The sequence below is a fragment of the Spinacia oleracea genome, chromosome 4 (genome assembly GCF_020520425.1).
Source record: "Spinacia oleracea cultivar Varoflay chromosome 4, BTI_SOV_V1, whole genome shotgun sequence".
Lineage (NCBI taxonomy): Eukaryota > Viridiplantae > Streptophyta > Magnoliopsida > Caryophyllales > Amaranthaceae > Spinacia > Spinacia oleracea.
This window is the reverse complement of record NC_079490.1, coordinates 118975766-118983442: the sequence shown is the minus strand read 5'-3', so window position 1 is coordinate 118983442 and position 7677 is coordinate 118975766. Positions and strand designations below refer to the sequence as shown.

The 7677-nt window shown below is 32.7% G+C and overlaps 1 long non-coding RNA gene across 1 annotated transcript; it reads right to left on the bottom strand.

Moving 5' to 3' along the window:
- Nucleotides 1–4980: 4980 nt before the first annotated feature.
- Nucleotides 4981–6695, bottom strand: LOC130459236 (uncharacterized). Its single transcript, XR_008918483.1, has 2 exons — nucleotides 6419–6695; nucleotides 4981–6326 (listed from the first exon to the last, which is right to left on the bottom strand). It is a non-coding gene; the product is annotated as an uncharacterized lncRNA (long non-coding RNA).
- Between the last annotated feature and the right edge of the window lie 982 nt (nucleotides 6696–7677).

Sequence of the window (7677 nt, the reverse complement as noted above, 5' to 3'; positions counted from 1 at the left end):
TCCGGAGTATTCATTTCTTGCTTGTGACGATCTCAGCTCCCACTGAAACCAAGATCCGTCGATTCCGAATATCCATAGATAGAGTATTTAATGCCATTAAATACTTGATCCGTTTACGTACTATTTGTGTGACCCTACGGGTTCAGTCAAGAGTAAGCTGTGGATTAATATCATTAATTCCACTTGAACTGAAGCGGCCTCTAGCTAGGCATTCAGCTCACTTGATCTCACTGAATTATTAACTTGTTAATTAATACTGAACCGCATTTATTAGACTTAACATAGAATGCATACTTGGACCAAGGGCATTATTTCCTTCAGTCTCCCACTTGTCCTTAGGGACAAGTGTGCATTTCCTAATTCCTTTGTCGCTCGATGCTTGCTCTTGGACATAAGGTAAGAGTTGTCATCCTTATTATGTCCAGAGGTGTTTCTCGGTTTCAGAGTTCAACTGATCAAATAAACAGATAATCATAGCCTATGATTCATCCGAGCACGGCCATGCATTTCACAGTTTCTAGCTCTCCGAGTGGCCTTGTACAACTTTTAAGCATCTCATCCCGATTTATGGGAGGACAATCCCAATCTTGCGATCTTGAGATTAGACTTCGTTTGATAGGTGATTACCTGAGCGTTGCCTTTATAGCCTCCTTTTACGGTGCGACGGTTGGTCAACGTCAAAGCAACCAGTTCTCAAACAAGTAATCTCAAATCACTCAGGTATTGAGGATTTAATGTCTAATAATTTTAATGAAATTTACTTATGACAGATTTTCATCTCTTACAGTAAAGTTTCATAGGTCTGTCCGATACTAGTCTTCCCAAAGTAAGTATCTATGCAAATGATTATGACATTGCCATGTCCACATAGTTCAAGAAACAGAACTACTAGTCATCTTGCATTCTAGTCGTCTAACGTTTTCTATGCGTCCAATTTCATAGAAAACTCCGACTAGGGACCATTTTCAACTTTTGACATTCAAGTTCACTTGATAGACATTTCTTAGTCACAGGACTGGTCCTGACAGTCTATCTTGAATATATTGTCAAATTGAAGGGACTCATCATTTAATACTAAACCAAGATTAAATGGAATATGAAAATGCATTTCATATATGTGATAAATGTTCAACCCCAACGTTTTACAACCATGGGCCTCAAACCCATCTTTAAAACATTTCATGGAATTCAAAGCTATGCTTGATTTCCAGTGCTACAATGTGAGTGTTGCTTCTCACTTGTTGCATAGGTTTAGTTATCATGCTTTGCTAATCTTAATATCCCTTTCATCGAATGTTTTCGAGATAGGATGATAAGATCTTTTGAGTTTGTTTATTATGTGATCTAGTCTTTCTTACTTAAATAGTGGTTCTACGCATTTTGCAATGAAGAACCATCAAGTCAGCAGACATGTGATCCAGCCAAGTTCGGTGAAGAACTTTTTAATGTAAACAACTCAGTTTTATTGCTTCTTAGGCAATAAGTACTTCTACTTCAACTGTTTAGGTTGCTAGTGATGCTTTGTTTGGATTTACTTATCCAAGCAGTTTACAGATATGTGGAATACTTTCCAGCTGTATCTTTGGAACATAGAAATTAATATTTTAATTTCCCACGCAACAACTCATGGTCTCCAATCCATGTTGCCATTACAAAACACGATGCTCTATAGCTCGTCCTTGTCAATGGTTAACTCCAAAGGGATCTTGCTTGATCCTTTGCCAGTGTTTATGCGTGTAGCATTAAAGTTTAGCATATCTTTATTTCCTTGAGTCAAGAACTAATCTTATGTACCTTTTCAAGTACCATAAGTTTTTCTTGATCTCAATCTAGTTGATCTTTACTTAGATCAATAGAGATTGGTGTATGTTCGTCATGCCCAAAGTCACACGATACGTTTTTGGCGATCCTCATATTATATTATATACATGATAAATTCTTTTGCAGAATAATTCCCAATTGAATTCTATTCATGTAACTTTAGCTCATTCAGTTACAGTAGATACTGAATCCAACTAAATTCTTTGACATATAATATAGGTGAAGAATCTCATTAGATTCTTTGATGTTTAACTTAGTAAATGCTTATACATAGTTCAAACATTCATTACTTAGATTTATTCATATGGGTCGAATGTCTCCAATGGAGTTCTTCGTGTTTGATTTAGTAAATGCCATTACTTAATCTAAAACAATATTATAAGATCTTTGTAAATAGATCTTAATACCCAATATATACTAAGTTTCGCCATGGTCCATTATTGATGAATAATTTCAAATCTAAGTCATTAGCATTTGAATGTTATTTCACAATAGAGAGATATGTGTGTGATACACATAGGACCAAATAAGTTTTTATGTACTCCCACTAAACTTCTTATACATCTATAAGAATCATGTATATTTTATGAAACTAAAATGCTTATTAGCTTCACTTAAAATACAGTTCCAATTCCCAATTGCTTGCTTAAATCTGTACTTAGATTTTATAAGCTAGCTTTCCTTTTCAAGCATTTATTTGGATCCACAAATTCTATGACATACCATGTACATATTATATTCCAACATTTGATTGAGGAATACGTTTTGTCATCCAATTGCTATACGTACCAATATGCAATCATTGCTTGAATATAGACTTGAGCATTACGATTATGCATGAGGTTTCAACACAATCCACACCGTGAATTTGCTTGTAACTTTTAGCAACTAATCTAGCTTTGTGTGTGAACACAATTCAATGTTTGATGGTTTTTATCCTTTAAAACAAACTTGCAACCAATAGGTGTGAAACTATTCTTGCAAATCAACAAAATTTCAATTTTGTCATCAAAACATTGGTTATGTTTTATGGCCTTTAACCATCTAAAACATTTGAGTCTATATATGGCCTCTAACCATTTTAGGGAATCTGGGTTTCGTCATAGCTTTCTTACAGGTCACAAACTCATTAATAATTTGACTGCAAGTTGTAGGTTTCTTCACTATTAATAGAAGAATCTCATAGTTTCATTGACCTGAACTCTATGCCTACTTGGGTATCAAACAATAGAATATCAACAGGCACTTTGAGAGTCCTTTGAATATTCTGTTCTCCTTGAAGCACTTGTAAAGTCTTCTAAGAGATGTCTATTCTTTAAAGCCACTTCTAAAGTCCTTAAAGAATACGTGTTCGGATTTTCTAAAGAACTTCGAAAATCCTCCGGAATGTCCGTCTATGTTTGTTGTTCGCCTCGAAGACTTTCGAGGTCTATTTTCTCCCACTTGTCATTTTGGAAACGAATCTCCAAAAGGACATCATTTCGAGCAAACAAACATTATGTTCTCAAAAATTCGTGGTAGAAACAATACCCTTGTGTCTCATTTGAATAAATCACAATGAAACATATATCTATACTTGGGGCCTTAGTTTGTTGAATAACAAACACTAAGCTCCCACTGAGTTTAGGAACTCTTTAGATATATTATGAAAAGATATTTTGAAATTACTTTTCAATAGCTTTGACGAATTTGGTTTAGTTTGGTGGTAGTTGAGCATTTTGTTTTAGAAATTATAGGAAAAGTCTTTATGATCCATCATTGATCGAATCAAGTACTAATTGACTTCGATCATTCCAACTTAGATATGCCATATCTTATGGAGCTAGATCGTGAAATTGCAACACACAATCATTGATGATCATTTTTGGTCTCAAGTAATCATCAACATGATCTAACCTAGATCTTTATGATTTCTTGCCAAGTGTGGGACCCGATTCTCGACTGTCCTAGATTACGGTCAGAATCCCACATAAGCCTACGGTTAGGCCTGTAATGTTTAAAAATTCGGAGTCGCCACCCTATTTTATCCGATAGGGACCGGATTTTTGAAATCATCATTTTCAAGGGAAAATAATTATTTAATAAAAAATTAATTTCCGAAAACAATGATGGCTCCATAAAATAAAAGGCTTTTTTCTTATGAAATCTGGTCTTTTGAAATCAAAGATTAAGGTCCGGGGTATAAGTTAGGAAGATCGAACGTCTGGAACTCGTCTCTCCCTCTGTTCTAAAACAGGCTCCTACTAATATGTTTTCCCTATTTTTCTACAATAATTGGTTATGATCATTCACAATGTTATTGATTTAATGCATAATGTCACATAATTTGCAAGTAGTCAAACACACTCGGATGCAATATGATATAATATATGATGAGATAAATCTGGTGATGTATGGTGTGTTTGAGCATTAAAGTTGCCCTACGTACCGTTCATTGTGGGATTTGAATCCACTCCCGGATCAAAACCCTACGTAGTTCTGACAAGTGTCCCTTCCTATGTGGTCAATTCCAATAGGTGAAGGGAAAAAGAGTGTTGAATAACTCAAGACAAGGTTGGTAATAGGTCTTTAACTGACTTTCTTTTGTGAATCAGATCGCTCCATCAAGGTTGTGGAAATCACCCCGATTAGTGACACCATGAAGTCTTTTGTGAAAGACAATTCAACAATAAAATGCGTCCCGATTGACGACTTTTGGATTGACTTGTTTCTGAAAAGAAAGTTGTTTTAGACTTGGTGATTTGCTCATTTTGGGTTGAACTTCACTCTATTGAGGATGGATAGTAATGTGTACTATTTGAATGGGTTTTGAGGTAATGTGTTTGGGTTTATAAAATTGACCAGATAAGTTGGGACACTTGATATGGCCTAAAATTGAATAATAGTTTCATAATAGAAATCATGTCATACTAGATTGAGAGTGATTCATTATAGGTAACAAGACTTGATGATGATAGGTTTTATAGGTGGGTGAATCACTTCACAATCCTATATGACTAAATTTCCAATTTGACCCGTTTATTCAATTCAAGGTCATAAATCATAAGTCACTAGGTTTATCTCATGCAAATGCGAAATGATATATGGATCAAGCATGCAAAGTGATTTAACCAATTTAATATAAAAACACTCGAATAATTTATTATTAAGAAGTGTGCATAAGATAATTCCTTTATTGTTTTATTAATTTGATGGTGGAACTTTAGTTTACAATTGCCATAAGTACAATAAATGTTACAATAATCATAATTCCTATCTAATGAGCAGCTTCAAGTCTTGATCCCTTCGCCTTGAACCATGTTGCCTTGATTAGTCTTCATATTTCTTCGCTTTGGATGTTTGGAAAGTAGGGATCTAAGTAAACAAAACCTATATTTTGATTTATTTAGAATTTTCCACTTTACTTAACTCAACCTAAATTGATTTTAGGTAAGTATAACGAAGTGGTAAAGGGTTTGGAGTATTTAAAAATACATAATCTGTTATTTAAGAAAAATAGAATTTTATTTTGGGGAAATCGAATTTTATAAGAGAAAACCAATTTTCCTTTAAAAAAAAAACTGTTGAGAAAATTACATCTCGTTGAACTTTAAATTTGGTACCATGACCTCCCAAACCCGGATTTGGGCGTTTAATACTTTTTTGGAAAGATATAAGATTTTTATTTAACGTGTTAAAAAATGGATTCAAAATAAAAAGTAAATAATTTATAAATAATTTTTCTTTAAAGCTGCTCCTTTTTGAGACCTTGAAGTCAAATTAAATTATAAATTAATTGTTGGAAAACAAAATCACGTTTTTATTTTTAAAATGGACTTTAGAAACATTTTACAGTCGTGTGTATAAAAATCTCAGATTTTAAAGTTTATTTAATATTTTTAATAAAATATAACTTATTTATTTGAAACTGTCATTTTCAAGAAACTGTCTTCCTAGATTTCTGTTTTTGAAAATATTCTATAAAATTGAATAAAAATCGTGTGGAGGTGAGAGAGGTCAATTTAGAAAGCTTAGTATTTTGTATTTCTATGATATTCTTTGAGATTTTCGAAAATAATAATTTAACCTGGTCGAATTTCACCAAATAAGAAATCGGAACCTGAAAAAGACAGTTTTTCTAGTCTGAAGTTTAGGATTTATTGTGATTTTTCTAAAACTTATTTTTGAAAAATTCCAAATGTCGTGGTCTTATAAACACTTCAAGTTTCTGTAAAAAAATTATTTTGTGAATTTTGAAAAGTGACGATATTTTATATAATTATCAACCAAATTGACAAAAAATGGAAAATGAGGAAATTGGCTAGTACTATAGTTCCACCATCTTTCTCTTGAATTTTCTTATGCACCTTCTCACTTTAACTTCATTTTGAGAAAAATATTATTTTTTTTGGTGATCAACATACATAAATAAAAACACACTTCACGTACACTCACTCTCGAATCTCGCCCGTGGTCGGTCAAATTCTAGTTGGTTTCCAAATTAGGTAACCGGCACGTATAGTGCCCTAACAGGTTATAGAGCACACATAAGAAAAGAGTTAGTAATGTATGAAAAAATAATTGGATTTCACAAAAATAAAAGGAACAAGAATATTACCTTTGGCTCTGACTAGCAATGTTTGAGAGATTAATCCAAATGATCAATTGAAATTAAAAAAAAGTGACTGCAAAGTGAATTGTCTAAGAAAATTAAATAACTTCTTTTTTTGATTTTCTAAATATTGATATAAATTAAACTAAAAACTTATTTTTTTTTTTTGATTTTTCTGATTTCACTTTAACTAAAACTATTTTTTGACTTGAATAAACTATATTTTTTCCTTTTTTACTGATTTTTTAGAGAAAGTGAGTGAATGAGAGCCTTTTTTTTTTTTTTAGAGAGAGAGTAGAATGATGGGGGGTTGGGCCTCTTGAGTGAGAAAATATGATGGTATTTATAGGGGTGGAAAGAGACTAAGTTGCAAATAAACAATAGTTGAAGGTTGTACGAAATAAATATAGATTAGTAGGAGGATTTTGTAAATAAATAAGCAAATTTGAGTAATCATGACTTGATTGACCTATAACTGCTTTTGTTTTATTTGCCAAACTGATAAGTTATATTGTCCTTGAGCTCAAACGGGCTAAAAAAGGTACGCGTCTTAGAGAAAAAATGAAGACCATTAGCGTCGTCGGCTAAAGAATGTATTTTTACGACATAATAGATAAAAAATAAGATAATTATTTTGGAAAAAGGTTTGTTCGTTAAAAAAAAAACGCCGGGTGTTAGAAATGTAGGCCCATTATTACGAAAAGGGCGTCATATGAAAATTGATCATACGTTATTTTCTTTACCCGAGGGCTCGTTTTAATACTGCATATTAACAAGGTTGTCGTCACATTGTTAGAACAATGACGTATTATACTATATCTTAATAGTAATAGTACTTTTGGGAGATAGTACCTCTCGGGAAGCATTATTTTAGAAGCATTCCTTTCATGGTGTATTTTCCGATATGGATACCACTCTTTTTTTAAAAGCGCCTAATACATCCCATATTAGTAGTAGGGAGACTAGTGGTTGTAAAATATCAGTTTCAAGATCAGAAGAGAGAACATAATAAACAAAAGTACGTTTATCATTTATGTCTAATACATGAACCTTCTTTTCTAAACAGATCGAAAGACGTTATCTCAAAACTTACACCCTGGTAAGTATCATTTGTAAGTATCATTTATTGATACTGTACAAGGGAATCATATCAGTTATTTGCAGTAAGGAATCACTCAACCGATTTACGGATGCAAGTTCATCAAAAAATGTGACTTGAAAATTATCTCTGCAGCTTTGCAATTTAATTGCTCGTGAAAGAGCAT